A 16590-nucleotide genomic window follows, 5' to 3' on the forward strand; every position below is an offset into this window, starting at 1 on the left:
GTGAAAAGTCTTGCAAAACCACTTTTTTTCTCATCATTCACATAATGTATTATTTCTCAATCACACAAATTTTTGGAACCTGGGCATGCATTTTCTGTTAATCTGAGACTTCTGTAGTAGGATTGTGCTTCAGCTACAACAGAAGAAATAGTGTGTGGAGTAGCTGAAGTAACTGCAATGTGCTGGTCTGGGAGAATCTAGATCTTTGGGGCAGCTCCAGGTTTGTTTGTTTGTTTTAACAAGGGAAGTCTGTTTTGTGTCCTCCCTCTACTGTGCCAGTTTAATAGGTGTTTTTTAAATGATCTTAGTAACTGCTGTTTAAAAGCAGACTGTTATGATTAACGTAAAATCTGGGCATTCCAAATGTCACTATTTTTCAGGATGCTTCTGTACGTATAGACCCTGTCAGGGTAAGCTTTGAAGGCTAAGGTGTGGTTGTTTCAAAACCTGTTGTTTATAATAAAGTTCTGGTTGGTCAGCTGATGAAACAGTAGCGCTTGTAACCTGTCTCTAAAGGTCTTCTCAGAACTTCCTCCTAAATTAATTTCTAACAGAGAGTTCAGTTCAAATGGTGAGCAAGTTGGAAGGCTTTTCAATTACAACTTTCAACTTCCCTACTGTTTTGAAAGGAGACTTCTACTAGAACAGCAAGAATCTTCTCTCTTATGCATTGAAGGTCTTGAGGGACCTGCAGCTAATTATTTTTGATAAATTGTGGCAGTGTTGGTTTCCAACTCAGATTTGAGAGCTGTGTTCTGGGTGAAAGGAGTGAGGTTCAGGGAAGGTATTAAATGAATGAATTGAAATTCATGCTGAGGGGGTAGTTCTAATTAGCTACTTCCTTATAAATCAGTTTCTGTGGAACACTCCCAGTGTTTAGTAGCATTCAACTTTCTCTCTGCTTTGTTTTTAGTATAAATATTATTCATACTGACTTAGCACTCTTTACTTTTTGTAGCAGTTTTACTTGAATAAGTGAAACTCATGTTTTACCACAGTGTATGTGTTAAAAAAAAAAAAAAAAAAGAAAAAAGCTCTTGAAAAGTGAGTGAAATAAAACTCTTACTGTTGACTGACGTTTCTTGTAAGTCGCATTTTTTTCAGCTTGTTTTCTGTTCCCAGCACCCCCATGTTACCAGTTTAGAATGGAAGTCCTTCAGGTACTATTTCATGTTAGGAACTGTACAAACAAATTTAAGTGTTAAGACTTCCTTATCCAGTGTCTGTATCTGATGAATCTGGTACTTGCAATATAGCAAGACTTAAGTGTTTTGTGCCCTTTGGTTTAGGTTGTGTTGTGGGTTTGGTTTTGTTTGTTTGGGTTTTTTTTAATTCTGTGCTAAGATGCAAGAACCAAAGGAGAGACCTTGAAATTAATGGCCACTAAATTTGAAATAGATAGTAGAAAGTGAATTTTGTTAGCTTATGTGGTGTTCTGAAATTGTCATGCTGCATAAACTTTATTTTAAGATCACTAATAATTCTGGCCGGTATGCAGGCCTAGTGAGAATTAAATCTCATGTTTCTCGTGTAAAATGTTCTCTGGAAGACTCAGAAAATTTTCCTCTGCCTTTAAAAGTGAATGTTGTACTCTAGGAAATCTTGAAAAATCTGCTCATGTGTCTAGTGAAACAGTTACCTCTGTTCATGATGTTTCATGATTTAAAATTCATGTTTCATTTTACAAAAACCAAGTCTGAGTTTTGTGCCACAATTAAGTTCACTGAATGGTTTGAGGAGATAGGAAACAGCAAAATGCTGTCCTTCAGGTAGGAGATATGGAAGAAAGAGTAGGCATGTATGCATACTGTGAAGCAAGTCTTAGCCTCCACCTTCTATAGATAAAAAATCTTCACAGCAATGTGTGATCTGTTTTCTAGCTTGATTAGGTGAATATTTCTTGAGCTGTTTTAGAGCAATTAGGAAGTCTGTTTTAAGTGGCATTTGGGCAATTGTTTTTAGGCATATCTGAGGAGCTCAGGTGTTTACATGTAATGTACTAAATTGACAGAGCACTCAGTTGTAAACAACAGAACCAAATAATAAAATTCAAAAGATCTTGGTAAGAGTTCCTACAGTACTGAAATTGTTGTTGGTCACCTGTGTTAAGTAAGTATTGTGTAGGTAGACATGAAAATTCAAAAATTAGTGGAAGCTGAGAAATGCCTAGCTCTTACTCAGCAGCATCGGAAGGACAGTATTCCTTAGTTTTACTTGTTTTGTAAAGAGAATGGAGAATGTGAATTTTGTTTCAAAAATAGATCAGAATAGAGCAGTCTAACAAATCCCTGGAGTAGTTACAAAGAAAATACCCCTCTTTCATGTATCTTTCAAGACTTGAAATGACTCTTCTGTAAGGATCTTTATTTCTTTGACTGATAAAATACTCTCTTTTCTTGTAGGGTTGGGATTTTTTGTAGGTGGTTGGTTTGGTTTTGGTTTTTTTCCCCTGGATCCATGGATGTCTTCACCTCTCCTGTTCTCTTTAATGATGTTTCATTCTCTGGTATTAGCTACTCTTCTTCTAAGAGATTTTTTCTTTTTTTTAGTTTGTTCTAATATGAGCCAGTATTCAGTTCAGCTAATGCAGGTAACAGAGATGGCGTGTTTCCTATTAATTTCGTTGCTTTGGCGGTTCAGACTTGCAGCATGGGCTGTTTGGATGATGAAGCAGCCATGGGACTCTTTGTTCTTGGTCTTACTGGGGGGCTATTAAAATGTCACTGCTTCCTCTGGAGCTGGTGAGAAGTTAAAGAGCATTGTTCGTGGCGCACTCCCTTGTGACTACTTTGGCTGTTGCTGTAAATTTGAAAGGCGAAAGATAAAAATAAGTTAGGCTAAACTGGCTTGATGGGATAGACTGGGTAAGTTAAACCAGAGGATAGGACTCAGGCTGTCCTTCCTGTTTATGAGTCACTCTCCTGTTTAATTACGTGAAAAGGCCTCCTGTAGAATAAATTAAAAGAGAGGGCTTAGTAGTGCTGAAAAAACCCTGGAGTTAAAATGGTGAATTTTAATTTTAGTCTTCCTTGTTTAGTCAGGTCTTAAGGATGGAAGCCTGGACACTGTAACTTCTTTGTAGGACATTTGTACAAGTGGAAAGAAAATGTTTTTCAGGAAGGTGAGAATTAGTTAAGCGAAGTGCTTGGAATAGTCCAGACTATTTTAACTGTACTGTTTTGTGGCTAGCTGTTGTTAGGTTCTACAGAAAAGGTGTGAACCGTCAGGGTTGTCTTCTGGATTTGTTAATGCTTGTGTTGGTTGTTAGTCTTTTGTGTTTGTGTTCTGTATTAAATCATGTGATTGCTATCTGTGATACCTTTTAATATCATTTATCTACTGTGTTGTACTTTATACAGAGCCTTTACCTGTGCTGAAGACTGCTTTACTTCATGATTCCCTCTGTTTTTCTCTTCAGAATCATCTACTTCATTTGTCAAGCTTAAAGGGTACATGGGTGTTCAGAATCTTCAGGGAGACTAATAATTTGTTTTGCATTGATAACTGTGATTTAGTGCACAGAAAAGGTGCTCAAAATAAGGGTTGAATGTGTTTGGGAAGCCTCTAAATGTTCCCATCTCTGCTTTTTGGAAGAGTAAAAGGCTGCCTATTGATATCAGTAGGCAACAGGAAGTAGAAGGAATACCCTTGTACTGTCTTGTGTCGGAATGCATTGGGAAACATAACTTTTCAGTATTCCCTTCAGTGATACTGCTTAGCATTTTGCTGGTGACTCAACATAATCATTAAAGTTCAGTTGGAGTGCAAGAGAGTTCTAGTTTTTAGACGGCTTTTATTGTTAAAATAATAAAGTGAAAGGCAGTGGACAGCTCTCCTAAATACTTCACCAGGGAGAGCAAAAAGGCACAGCCCAGTTGGTACTTGCCAGGCTAAAGAACTGTGTTGTACTAAGTCACCTTAATATGCAGTGTTCTGTCTCATTCCCAAATTTCTGTGGCATTTGGGAAAAGGAAGGAATGAAAATAAGACTGAGAAGATGACATACCTAGCAAGTTGCTTTCAGGTTTTTTGTGGTGTGGTGGTTTTTTGTTTTGGGTGAGGGGGTTTTGTGGTGGTTTTTTGTTCAAGTTCACACCCCACACCCCCCCCAAGCATTTATTCCTATGCCAGGTGTATTGGAAATTAACCACCTTGGTTATTCTACATAAAGTGTTGAAGTTTCTGCACTGTAGTTCAAAGAAATGAAGTTTTCCAGCCCCTGTTTTTTTAAGTTTGAAGGTTTATGTGGCTTCAGCAAAGAGAGATTTGGAGTTAGCTTTTCTGGTCACTCCTTTCTCAGTGGAATTTCATTCAAATGTTTCTAACAAAATAGCATGCAAGGACTGGGTGGGGATGTCTCTGGGTGTGTTTCTGAGAAGGAATTATATGATCACAGGTATTTTTATGTGGGTTTTCTGCTTCACTAGACCAGTTCAGAATAGAACAACTTGAGCTTTGTCAGGCTCAAGTTTGGGTGTGATGTAAGTTGTTTCAGGACATACCAGGAAGAAAGGTGTTCACAGAAATGTTATTGATAAGGTAAATCATACATTGGTGTTTGAGGATGTAATGGTGTGGCTGTTGTTAGGCACTGTGTGATGAAAATGGGGTGTGGTGTCAGTATTACTCACTAGGTATTAAAATGATCACAGGCATATATTATTTTATTTAAAATCTGAAGGGGAGTGGGGGGGACCATTCCACTGTGTCTTCCTGTGAGTAATATATGATTTCACCTGAAAAGTAAAAATGTTAGTTATCCTTCCCCTCCATCACCTTCCCCGGGACAGGGGAAAAAAAAAAGACCTTTAGACCAGTTCATTTGCCAGTTTATGTGACAGTAATTGGGAGAGGCTTCAGGGAGGAGAAGTAAGTGACAGCAATCCTCTCCTTCAAGCACATCTGATAATTCATTAATGTAGCTGCAGAACTTAGTGTAGCTTTTGAGAAGTGAGAATAGAATCAGTCATGTTGATGTGACGAGCTGGTATGTGAATTGTCATTACAGAATGAAAATTGACAGTAAGCCTGTGAAAATTCAGTGACTACAATATGCTAATAAAAACATTTAAACCCTTTGTACCTGTTAGGTTTTGTATGTTAAAATAATTCTCAGTACAATTATGAGGGTTTTAGTAATGCTATTACAGGTGGCTTTGGCTAACAGAGAATTTTCTGGTTTGAGTTGTCATTCAGTTTTGTCTTACTGTTACTGCTTTTATTCCAAACCAGTGAGTGGCAAAATACAGTAATGTGTAAAGTAATGTTGACTGCATGGGTGGAAAGATGGTTTCAGTGCCTAGTTTTCCCTCCCTATGCCTTATCACACATTTGGATACCTACTGTTTAATAAGAGGCTTATACAAAACAAGACAGGGGGAATTTAAATTATCAAGTCATGGAAATACTGCCTGAACAAGGCTTGTCACGTACCCTGGATTGGTGTGCAGGAATAGAATTGTGATTGACAGCTAAGTGCGTTCATTCTATTCTGAGACTCTAAAAGAGGGGAATAACAGTAATGATAAAGTAGGTTTCTGTGTAGTCCATGTGTGCAGTAATTGTGAAACTTTTATCAGATTTACTCTGAAGGTACTAGAATAGGTAAAATTGCAGTCAGGGTTTGTGAAGATGCAAACACTTGTAGTCTTGTAGCAGTCTGTGATGGTGTGCCTAATAAAAGCTGTTGGTGGGTTGCAACCACATCAAGGATTAAATTCTTAAAGGAAGTTTAAACATCCAAATGAACTACAAAGATGTTTGTGCAGCTATTGTTGTCTTCCTCCCTTCAGCACTATCTTCCAGCCTTTAGTCTTCCATGAGAGAGGTCTAATCTGTGAATAAACTTCATTAAGAGAAGTTTACCCTTTGCTTTGAAAAAGGTAGACTGTTCAGCATACTGTGGAGAGCTGTGTACTATTTTTTCTTTTAATAATAGAACTCTGGCAATAGTCCGTGAGATTGTATTGTATGTATTTTTTATTTTACATAATACAGTTGTAACATGTTTTCAGAGGTGAATACATCTTTTAAGACTTAGCGTTATAAACTGGGAGTGAGAAAATTGTTCTTCATTGACTGCTCCATTTAGAGCAGGTTCCATGCAAAGCAAGCAGTAAATAAGAGAACTTTCTTCTAAAAGACAAAATTATATATCTGGAATAAAATTGTTCTTGCAAGTCCAAAGCAGCAAGATTCATCAGGTTGATATTGGATTTTTATTAGATAATTTCCCTGGATTAATAGTTTGCCCTCTTGCTTGGGTGATTTTTCAAATTATGTAACTCTAAAGTTCTATAACTAGAGTTATAATTCAAAACCTCTTTTGAAGAGAATGTAAGAGGCTCTTTTTCCCATTTGAATTCAGGTTCCTGCCAAAGATAAATACACCTCTTACCCATTAGTGACAGGAGGATCAGCGGGATGTTGGAGGTTTGGATTTTTTCTCTTATACGAGACTCTTGCATTGTTTGCTATATAGAAAGCAGAAGTATTTTTTTTAAAAACAAACAAACATAATAACAAACAAAAAAAGCAGCAGCTTTCATTTTTGTGGTTAAACTGAGATGTTCACTGTTACTTAAGAGTAGGTGTTTAATGGAAACCCTGACACTTGAGCCCTTTGTTTCCACTCACTAAAACCAGGAGTACTATTTTTAATGAACTTGTAAAGCAAATATGCTATTTTTATAAATCTGGAAAGTAAGAGAGGCTAACACCAAAGCAGCAAAATATTTAAGTTTGGTGGGTTTTTTTCTTTCTCCTTATTTTTTCCTTTTTTTTTTTTCTTTTTCCCCTCTTATAATTGAAGGTTACATGAAAAGTCTCATTCAAAAGGAGTACCTTGCCCTAGGCTATTTCAGGTCTTTGGAACTGCTCTTTTTAGCAGTGCTACAAATTGAATCACTGGGTGCTAGTAGCATTTAAAGCAAATGAGACTCAATTACATTCTGAGTCAGAAGCACCTGAATTAACCTGCTTTTCAGCAGCACTTCTGTGACCTCTCCTGCTGATATTTAAAGACTTTAAGCCCTGTGTGAATGGTGATTTAACACAGTTTTGTCCTTGCTGAATAGTGTTTGGATTTTTATGACAAAACTATGCTCAGAGGTGTGGAGAAAATCCTGAATAGTATGTTGACTACTAGGTAACTTCTTTTTTATGCAACCATTAGAACAAAGCTGAAACTTCCCAGGCTCGGTGCCATTTCTGCAACAGGCTGCCTCTTAACCTTGTGTGACTTCAGAGCTTTAGCGTAGACTAGGTTATGTTATTAAAACATAATTGGAGCGTGTGTCATGGAAAAAAGCAGAATAGTCATCTGTGAAACTTACGTTCTTTATCTTGATATTCCTGCTGTTATTGCCAGTGAAGCTACTACAGGGCTCGCCAAAGAAGGACAACTGAGCTAGTTTGGTCCCTGTAAGTTATTTTTGTATCGGCTATTGTAGCATTTACATGATTGCTTCTTTGTTTGCAATTCTTGGTTCTAGGAGCAGAAGGGAAGCTTAGAGTTATGGACTGTTACAGCATTCTTTCATCTTTAGAGAGCACTTTGCTCAGTGCTATAACCATGATGAGCTGAAAGGATGGTTTTGATTGTATTGTGATTTGCACTGTCAAACATGGGTTAATTCTAGCTGTGAAGCATTGTTTTTGAAACAGATAATTTTGTGATAGATTTAGTGTAAAGGAACTGTTCCATGGGTTGTTAATCGCTTAAGTTCCTTATTCCATTTCACCTACTCTCGTCATTCCAAACTGTTAGTCTAGTCATCCTTATTGTTAGGATTGCTTAATAGCAGTCCTTAAAAATTTGTGTTGCCCTGGAAGCGCTTAATAAGTTGCTCATGAAACTGCACCCAAAAACTTCACGAATCTGTGTTGATGCTAAAAGAGGTTGTCTTGAAGTTTCCCTCTTCTGTGCTTCCTCTGCTTTTTCCACTTCAGTTTCCAGGACTGCCTGACCGTTTAACAGATCTGGGACAGCTTTTGTAGCCTGTCAGAAGCTAATGTGGGAAGGAAAGGGATTTGGTTTTGACAGGCTTAGGTCCCTGGTGTAGATGACTGTCAGAGCTGGCACAAGATTACTTTCTGAGAAGCAGTTTTGACTTGCCCCACTCTAAGCCATGCAGGAAACTGCACTGAAAACACCCAATAGGTAGTTTCGTTATCTGTCTTCACTGGTGGTAGAATGAAATCCTGGAAAGGTCTGGATGTTTCAGTCCTCACAAGGATAAGAGGGTTAACCCATGTAGCTTGTGGTAAGAGATCCAGGTTATTATCTACTGCCTAGTAGAGGTGAGATTCTTTTGCTGTGGTCTTAAATGTTGTTTGGAGTATTGTGCTTGTAGATAATGACTATGATTTGGTCTTCGGGTGTTTTCAACAGTCTTTTAAGAATTGTTCTAGACAGAGGTGAGTGCAGCTCATCACACTGATCTGTGAGAGAAATGGGGAAAACCTAGATTATCTTCTATTAGCAGATCCTCAGTGTGCTTACCTCCACTTTTTGGTTGTTACGGCTGCAGTGTTGTGGTAAGCAGAACAGTGTTTGACAACTGTTTTCAAATGTGAATATTTTCTCAGAAGATAACAGTGCCATACAGTTTCTTGCTAATATAGAGATGGTATTATATGGTTGACTGAACAGGTGCCTGAAGCAGAGGAGCTGGATTCTTGAAGGTGATGTAGTTTAATAGTTCTGTCTCACAATCTTTGAGGCTATAACAGAGTATAGAATCATAATAAAGCTCAGGGGGTGAAAAAATTTGTCATTGTGGACTCTTGCTATGGTGAAACTAGGGGCTCCATTGATTTTTTTTTTTAAATAACATCACAGTAGCTTAGAGATTGTTTTGTATACAACATATGATAAGAGAATCTTTCTTTTGATTGTAATATGCTTAAAGTGAACTTAAGAATTAAAAAACAGGTATATGAGCAACTATATTGGTTGTTTTGTATAAAACATCAGTAGGTATTCTCTCTGCTCTTGGATGACTGTGTGCTTTTATTAAAAGATCTTTTCGATGTTTAAGTGCAGTCTTCCAAAATAAATTGTTTTGGAGGTAAATAGAATAACTGAAGCTTTATTAAAATACTGCTATATAAACAGTTATTAACATGAAGCTCTTTGACATCTGTTTTTAAAATGGAGGCAGCATCTACTAAGTGACAAGAAAAACCACCTCTAATTCAAATTTATAGGGAGGAGAAGAAAAGAAACACTGAAGAGGGAAGTCTGAGACGGTTCTCAAATGGAAATTTAAAATATATTTTCTGAATACCAGTGAAGTTCTATGTAAAATGGATTTTATGTTTACATTTTACAATTTAAATGACTCATTGAAATAGGTATTTCTCCAATGCTTGGCAGCAGCATTTATATTCACTTAACACTGGTCTTTGTGTTTCAGTGTTTCCTTACTATTGTACCTGGAATTTTGGACATGAGGCTTGTGTTTTTTCAAATCTACCAGGAAGTTTGAAAACAAATAGAAACATGGCTTTTAGGAGTCTAAATAGGGGAAGGAGGCAGGGAGGAGGTTCAGACTATTACTAAATTCTTGCCTTGCAAGTCTGTCACAGAAATGATTTCAGTAATATTTGCAGAGTATACTACAAAAAAGTGTTCATGCAGACAAAGCACTCAAAAAGGGCAAGCTTTGGCAATTTCTAGAATTCTTTTATGTTTTGTTTCTTTTCAAGGAGTATTTCTTTTTGTTGGGCAGCCAGGGAGTGGAGGAAGAGAGAGCTATTAAAGGTTGTGTTGTAAGTGGGAGAGGTTTTTTGGACAGTTTTTGGCCAGTGTCTCCAGCCAGACTTTTAATTCTGCTCTTCTCTGTCTCGTTGTTTCACATTGCATTGATAGTGTTACTGTAGCTGTAGTGTCACTGACATCAAAAGCAGAATTATAGCTGCTGAATCAAGCTGGGGGAGAGAAGCTCTTACTGGAGGGTGGGTGGCAGGCAACACTTTGTAATTTTTTATTTATGGGTTTTCTTAGGTTGAGGTTTTTTTATGCTTTCTCTTTCATTGAATTGTGCTAGGTCTTAACTAAATGATTTATGTCTGCTTATCTTAGTCTGAAAAATGGTAAAGGCATCACAGTGGCAACAAGGTCTTTCCCACCCCTTGCCTAAATTTACTTTTCATCTACTGAACAGTAGCAGCCAGGTAACTAGATTGTTACTGCATGGAAAAGAATGATATTGGTCTTGATTTTTATCTTTATAAAGGTTTTTCAGTAGCACATGGCAATCTTATTACTGCTGTGATACTTTTGACACTTCAGGTTACTAAACGGTGTGTAGGAAAAAAACAAGTTTTGCTTCATCAAGTTAAGACTCAAAGGTTGCTATTCTTTTACCTGTGCCTATACAGCTGAAGTGTTTGCAGTCTTTAGAATGCTACCCACTTTCCGCTGCTTTTTATTCTTGAAGCTAATTGCTTAGTTTTTTATTTTAGGTGAGCTGTTCGTGTGACTGATTTGTTGGTCTGCTTCAATTACATGGGGTATTGGTCGTGCAATTGCTGTCCACCCACATTTCTGCCTACTGTGTTTATTAATAAAAGATCTACTTTTAAAACTGCTAGCTTCAACCAGGAACAGCTGTGCAAAAGGTTCAACAGGAATATCTTAGAAAGGAATGATTAAAGAAGAGTAGTGACTTCTCTAGCTGACATGAAGAAATAATGTGTCTGTACCCTTGAATCTGAATACTTTTACAAGTTTGTCCTGTAATACGGCTTGTTTCAAGGGTGATCTGATGGTAAGCACAACCAAGCAAAACTTTTTTCTTGTTTTGTTTTGTTTGCAGTATAGGTACTTGTATAAACACTGAAAAACTGTCGCAGGAGATTTTAGTCCTCCTGGGCACACTGACCTGTTTTTTCTGATCTTCTGGTATGAATAAGGAATTGTCCTCTTTAACTTCACCAATTACTTGGAAAGGCCTCAGACTCAGTAATATCAAAATACAGTTCTTCAAGGGCACATTAATTGCTTGATTATTAGCTCTAGTTTTCAAACTTGTAGTTATTGCAGTTATTTTGGTTATTTGGGTGTTCAGAAAGCAGCTGTTCGGACATATATCTGTTTCAGGGAAAAGCAAACGATTTGCTTGCCTCCTTGAAGGCAGGATTGATAGCTCTGGAGCATTTGACCAGTTGAGCTGAAGTCTCTTCTGAAAACTGGTACGGATGTTTTAAGTGCCTTCTGCCTTTGTTCTGGTAATCCGTTCTGTGCTTGATTTTTTTGATCCAGGTTTAATCATTGTATTACTGTTGCAGTCATTTGCATTGGCAAATCCAGGAACTTTTCATTTGGAATGAAAGGATTATTTCTAGACATGCTTGTCTGCTGTTAACTCCCTAGACTTAATCATCTATGGGCTTGGGAGTCCTTATGGTTGGCAGAAAAAATATTCCTAGGTAATAAATCATGAAACCATTTACTGTAAGAGTTGGTCACTTTGCCTTTCTTTTAGATAAGCTGTAAGGGATGTATAATATGAAGTTAGTTGTGTGTATCTGCCCTGAAAATACGCTATTTGAGCCACGTTCAGGTTGTATGTTGGGAGGGGAGGGGGTTAGCAGGAAGGTTTAAGCTTCTTCATGTGTGTTGTGTTTAAACATTTGTGACCCTTATGGTGCAAAACCAGTGGTTGAATGTTGAGTGAGAATAAGAGGTCAAGAAAATAATACATTAGGTTTCATTCTCTCTCCCCCCACCCCCTCAAAACACTGGATAAATAATTTAATTCAGCAGTTTTCCATTCTGTAATAAGATATTATTTCTTGCCTCACAGAATGTTGTGAAGCTTAAATCTTTGTGCATTGCTTTTAGACCCTCCTTTGGAGAGGTACCCTGGTAGAGTTGTGATGTTGGTTGTTTAATGTTGGGTATTTTGTTTGTTTGTTTCCCTTGTACTGTTAAAATCTAGAAAGCTTCAAATGAGGGATAACACCTTGTCCTTAACTGTCCCTATTTTCCTAACATACTTTCCAGACTACGATATATTTTTGCATGGAAGTATGCAAAATACTTCCTTTGTTTTCACAAGTCGAATAAAAATTACAGAAGATAAAAGAAAGTAAGTCTTGAATCTGATTTAACTGAGCTTCAGTGAGTTTGGGACAGAATTTTGATGGTGTTCATGATTTTCTCTTTTTTCTTTTAAAAGAGACTTACTGAACAGCCACTGCAGCCTGCTGGTGTTTATGTATCTTTAAAAGAAGGGTGGGAACATGTATTACACACAAACTTCTAAGATTTGCTGTTGGGTGGAAATTTCTATTGTTACAGAGCTCTGTCTTCTGGGCAAGCGTTCAGTGGTGTTGGGGAGCATTCATGTGAGCAGGCATGCGCAGAGGAGGAATGAGGAAGTGAAGTTCTGGCCGTCAGTTGCTGGTGTACAGCAAAGTTTTGGAGAGCAAACAGGGCAGGGGGAGGGAGAGGAATCTCAATCTATCAGAAAGACTACACTGGGCTTACTCTGTGTGTTGTTCATGGAGGTCTCCGGGCAGTGGTAAGCAGCTTTTTCCTCTCCCTACTCCTCTCTCATCAGGCATGGCCTTTCAATCTCTGTTTAATTTTTTCAGAAGTTTTTCTGTGGAACTGGATATGGAAAACACAACTAGCATGATTTATCCTGTTCTGTGAACCGTGGAGTTGGTAGTACTGGCTGGCTGTGTGTGTGTGGCTTTAGCATGCCTTTTGGGAGCTAAGTGTTGAGTCTCTACAAACAGCCCATTACTTTTGGGTGGTCAGGGTTTCCATGGGGTGTCAGGCCAGCTGTTCTGTAAAATGAAATTCAGGACTTTGAAAAGTATTAGTTCCTGCACTTCTCCTCAGGAAAAAGAAAAAAGATACCTACGTGTTCTCGGAAATGCTGTTTATTACGTAGAACACTCTGGAGCAGAAAATATACTGCTTAAATAGGTCCTGTGAAACCGTAGTGAAAACAGGTGGTGTCTGGCACTAGGCAAGTATGGGGCAGGGCTCAGTTTCCAGGTTTTGGTTAGGTTTGTACTGTGGGCATCTGGTGATCCTTATTAATTATGAATTGTTTTGCTATTATTAGTTTTGTTTAGGTTGTTGGTTTATTTTTAATCTTGACTGTCAGAGAGGTTTTTGAAGTAGTTAACGTATGACAGAACCAGTCTCCCAGGAGAGAGAACTGCATCTTTGGCTAGGTTACTTTTCCTCAGAAATGTGTATGTTACTACCAAGGAGTAAAAGTCTTTAGAAGAATTTAAAAAATGGTATTTTGTTTATTAGATTATAGATGAACAGAAAGCTGTATTTGCATGAGTAGATCAGTTGGCAAGCCTGAGTTTGTTTTGGCAATGAGGAGCTGTGACAGTGTTAAGCTTTGCACTAAATAGGCTTATTTATATGTTCGCTGTTAACTGCTACAGGAAGTTCTGCTCGTTTTGTTTCTGAGTAAGACTCCGCAAAAATGCAACAGCTTCAGGTCTGAAATAAAAGCAGAGAATAAAAACGCTGTTATTCAGAATTTTGATCTTCAAATGTCAAGATGATTTTAATATTGCCTGGGTAAGAAAAGCTTACTGAAATGCTGGAGAGAGATATGTAAAAACACCGGAGCAGACAATGCTCCTATGAGCTGTATGTACTGAAACGGCAGAAACTGAGCAGAGGGTGCCCCGTAGGTGTGCTGAGTCATCTGCCTTAAACTGTAACATGACTTACTGTGCACTGCTGCTGGGAAAGATCAGTGTTAACTTGTGCATGACGAAGTGGCACGTGATACAGCTGTGCTGGTACACGTTAGATCCAAATAACATGTTTGTGAGAGAAGTCACTATATACTTGGTACCTGTACTGAAGGACTCTGAGAGTGCAATGAATTTAAAGGGGGTTGGATTTTAACTGAAAGCAGAAGAGTTTTCCTGTATGTCATCGTGTGTGAAACTTGATGCCAGTGGATGTTGGTACAACATGTTCTACATTTTAAAAACATCTTGTTCTTGAAGGTTGAATCTGCAATGCTTTCTAGCTACATGTGAAAGGCTCTGGCCATCATGGACATAACACAGCTTGGACAGGAGAGTGCATTACCCCTCTATGTTTTAGTCTGACAGAGTAAGGAATGTGATAAAGTGTTAAGCAGTCATCCCAGAGGTTTACAGAATGATCCTGTCTTTCTTTGAAGCACTGGCAAGATCCCAAAGGAGATCGATCACTGATCTGATTACAGTGTGACATTTCCAGTCTGGGTTGAAGGATGGAATTTCAAGGATTTGGGGAGGAGGGCCAGAAGAGAGGAGAAATCTTCCCAGGTGATTCTAGCTGTGGATAGAAACAGCTTATGCAGAGCTAAGCAGGAGGAGACTTGCATACAGGTGTTTTAGATTTCCAAACTCAGAAATAACAAATTAAGTCCGTATCTGGTCCCAGTGTAATATTCAAGGTCTGTGTCTTGCAGTGTCTTCATTCTTCAATGCAGCTTCTTCTCTTCCAGTTTACATTCTTTGGATGTGTCTTTTCAGGTTGTTTGTTTTCTTGGGTTTTGGCATATCTGTTTTTCTCAGTCATGGACGAAGAAGTGTGTGCGTGTATATATATATATTCAAAGTATTTGGAAGCTAACTGATGTGAAATACTTGGCAAATTGAGAGGGTGTGTTAAGTTCCTGACGACTGGAAAAAGGGGAATATAACCCCCATTTTCAAGAAGAGGAAAATGAATGACCCAGGGAACTACAGATCAGTTAGTCTCACCTCTGTGCCTGGCAAGATCTTGGAGCAGATTCTCCTCGAAGGCATGCTAAGGCACATGAAAAAACAGCAAGGTGGTTGCTGACAGCCAGCATGGCTTCACTAAGGGGAAATTCTGCCTGACCAATTTGGTGGCCTTCTGTGATGGGGCTGCAGAACTGATGTGTCTCTCAGTCCCGTAGAGCAGTTGACGTCATCTACCTGGACTTGTGCAAAGCATTCGACACTGGCCCGCATGACATCCTTGTCTCTAAATTGGAGAGACATCAATTTGATAGGTGGACCACTTGGTGGATAAAGAACTCTCTGGATGGCCACACACAAACAGTTGTGGTCAATGGCTCAATGTCCAGCTGGAGACCAGTAACAGGTGGTGTCCCTCAAGGATCGGTGTTGGGACCGGTCTTGTTCAACACCTTTGTTGGGGACATGGACAGTGGGATTGAGTGCGCCCTCAGCAAGTTTGCCAATGACACCAAGCTGTGTGGTTTGGTTGATACGCTGGAGGGAAGGGATGCCATCCAGAGGGACCTTGACATGCTTGTGAGGTGGGCTGATGCCAACCTTATGAAGTTTAACCATGCCAAGTGCAAGGTCCTACACCTGGATCGGAGCAATCTGAGGCACAGCTACAGGTTGGGCAGAGAAGAGATTCAGAGCAGCCCTGTGGCGAAGGACTTGAGGGTGTTGGTCGATGAGAAACTGAACATGAGCCAGCTTCAGTGTGTGCTCACAGCCGAGGAAGCCAAGCGTATCCTGGGCTGCATCAAGAGGAATGTGACCGGCAGGTCGAAGGAGGTGATCCTCCCCCTCTACTCTGCTCTCATGAGACCTCACTTGGAGTATTTTGTACAGTTCTGGTGTCCTCAATATGAAAAGGACATGGAACTGTTAGACCAAGTCCAGAGGAGGGCCATGAGGATGATCAGGGGGCTGAAGCACCTCCCATATGAAGACAGGGTGAGGAAGTTGGGGCTGTTCAGCCTGGAGAAGAGAAGGCTGCGTGGAGACCTCATAGCAGCCTTCCAGTATCTGAAGGGGGCCTATAAGGGACTATTCGTCAGGGACTGTAGTGACACGGCAAGGGGTAATGGGTTCAAACTTAAACAGGGGAAGTTTAGATTGGATATAAGGAGGAAGTTCTTTCCTGTGAGGGTGGTGAGGCACTGGAATGGGTTGCCCAGGGAGCTGTGAATGCTCCATCCCTGGCGGTGTTCAAGGCCAGGTTGGACAGAGTCTTGGGTGACATGGTTTAGTGTGAGGTGTCCCTGCCCATGGCAGGGAGGTTGGAACTAGATGATCTTAAGGTCCTTTCCAACCCTGACTATTCTATGATTCTAAATGCCATAGTATTATGGAGGAGGGGGTTTTATTTGAATGGTTGAAATTTTTTGTGTTTTGCTCACCTCTGGCATAGTGCTGGAGAGAAACATTTTAAAAAAATGTACCACGAAAGTATGAATATGCTTTTTTCTTTCCTTACCTGTATGAGGACATGTTCTCTTTCTGATGATGGTTCCAGTAGCTGTTTGTGATAATGAAACTGTCTTGTTTCCATCATTTTATTGCAGTTTGTAATCTCTCTTGTTTAAAGTAGCTCTCTGAAGCTAGAGAATATTTTATTTCCAATTATTTCCAAGGTCATAGCAAATCACAATCCTTGTGAAAAGGCACACATCTTTCCCAGTTTCATTACTTAGGTGTATACCCCATCTGTATGCTTTGTACCTGCAAGAGATTTATGTTGTATCATAGTGCTTGACTGCTGCCTTGTCTGAAGATCCAGCAGGAAAACTGGACCAAATATGTGGAAAGGTGTGACAGCAGTGCTTGGTGCCAGCC

General features: G+C 39.2%; 1 protein-coding gene across 17 annotated transcripts in view; it reads left to right on the forward strand.

Moving 5' to 3' along the window:
- The window catches only part of RC3H1 (ring finger and CCCH-type domains 1), a 69985-nt gene that overhangs the window by 5876 nt on the left and 47519 nt on the right, over positions 1-16590 (forward strand). The window contains exon 1 of one of the 17 annotated variants that reach the window (XM_080623524.1): positions 12404-12533. The exons of 15 other annotated variants lie outside the window; for them this stretch is intronic. The gene's annotated coding sequence lies outside the window, so the exon portion shown is untranslated. Of the gene's footprint in view, positions 1-12403; positions 12534-14294; positions 14311-16590 lie in introns of those variants that run through there. One more of the 17 variants, XM_080623527.1, reaches the window with a different exon arrangement.

The sequence above is a fragment of the Psittacula echo genome (genome assembly GCF_963264785.1).
Source record: "Psittacula echo genome assembly, chromosome: 7".
In the NCBI taxonomy this organism is placed as follows: domain Eukaryota; kingdom Metazoa; phylum Chordata; class Aves; order Psittaciformes; family Psittacidae; genus Psittacula; species Psittacula echo.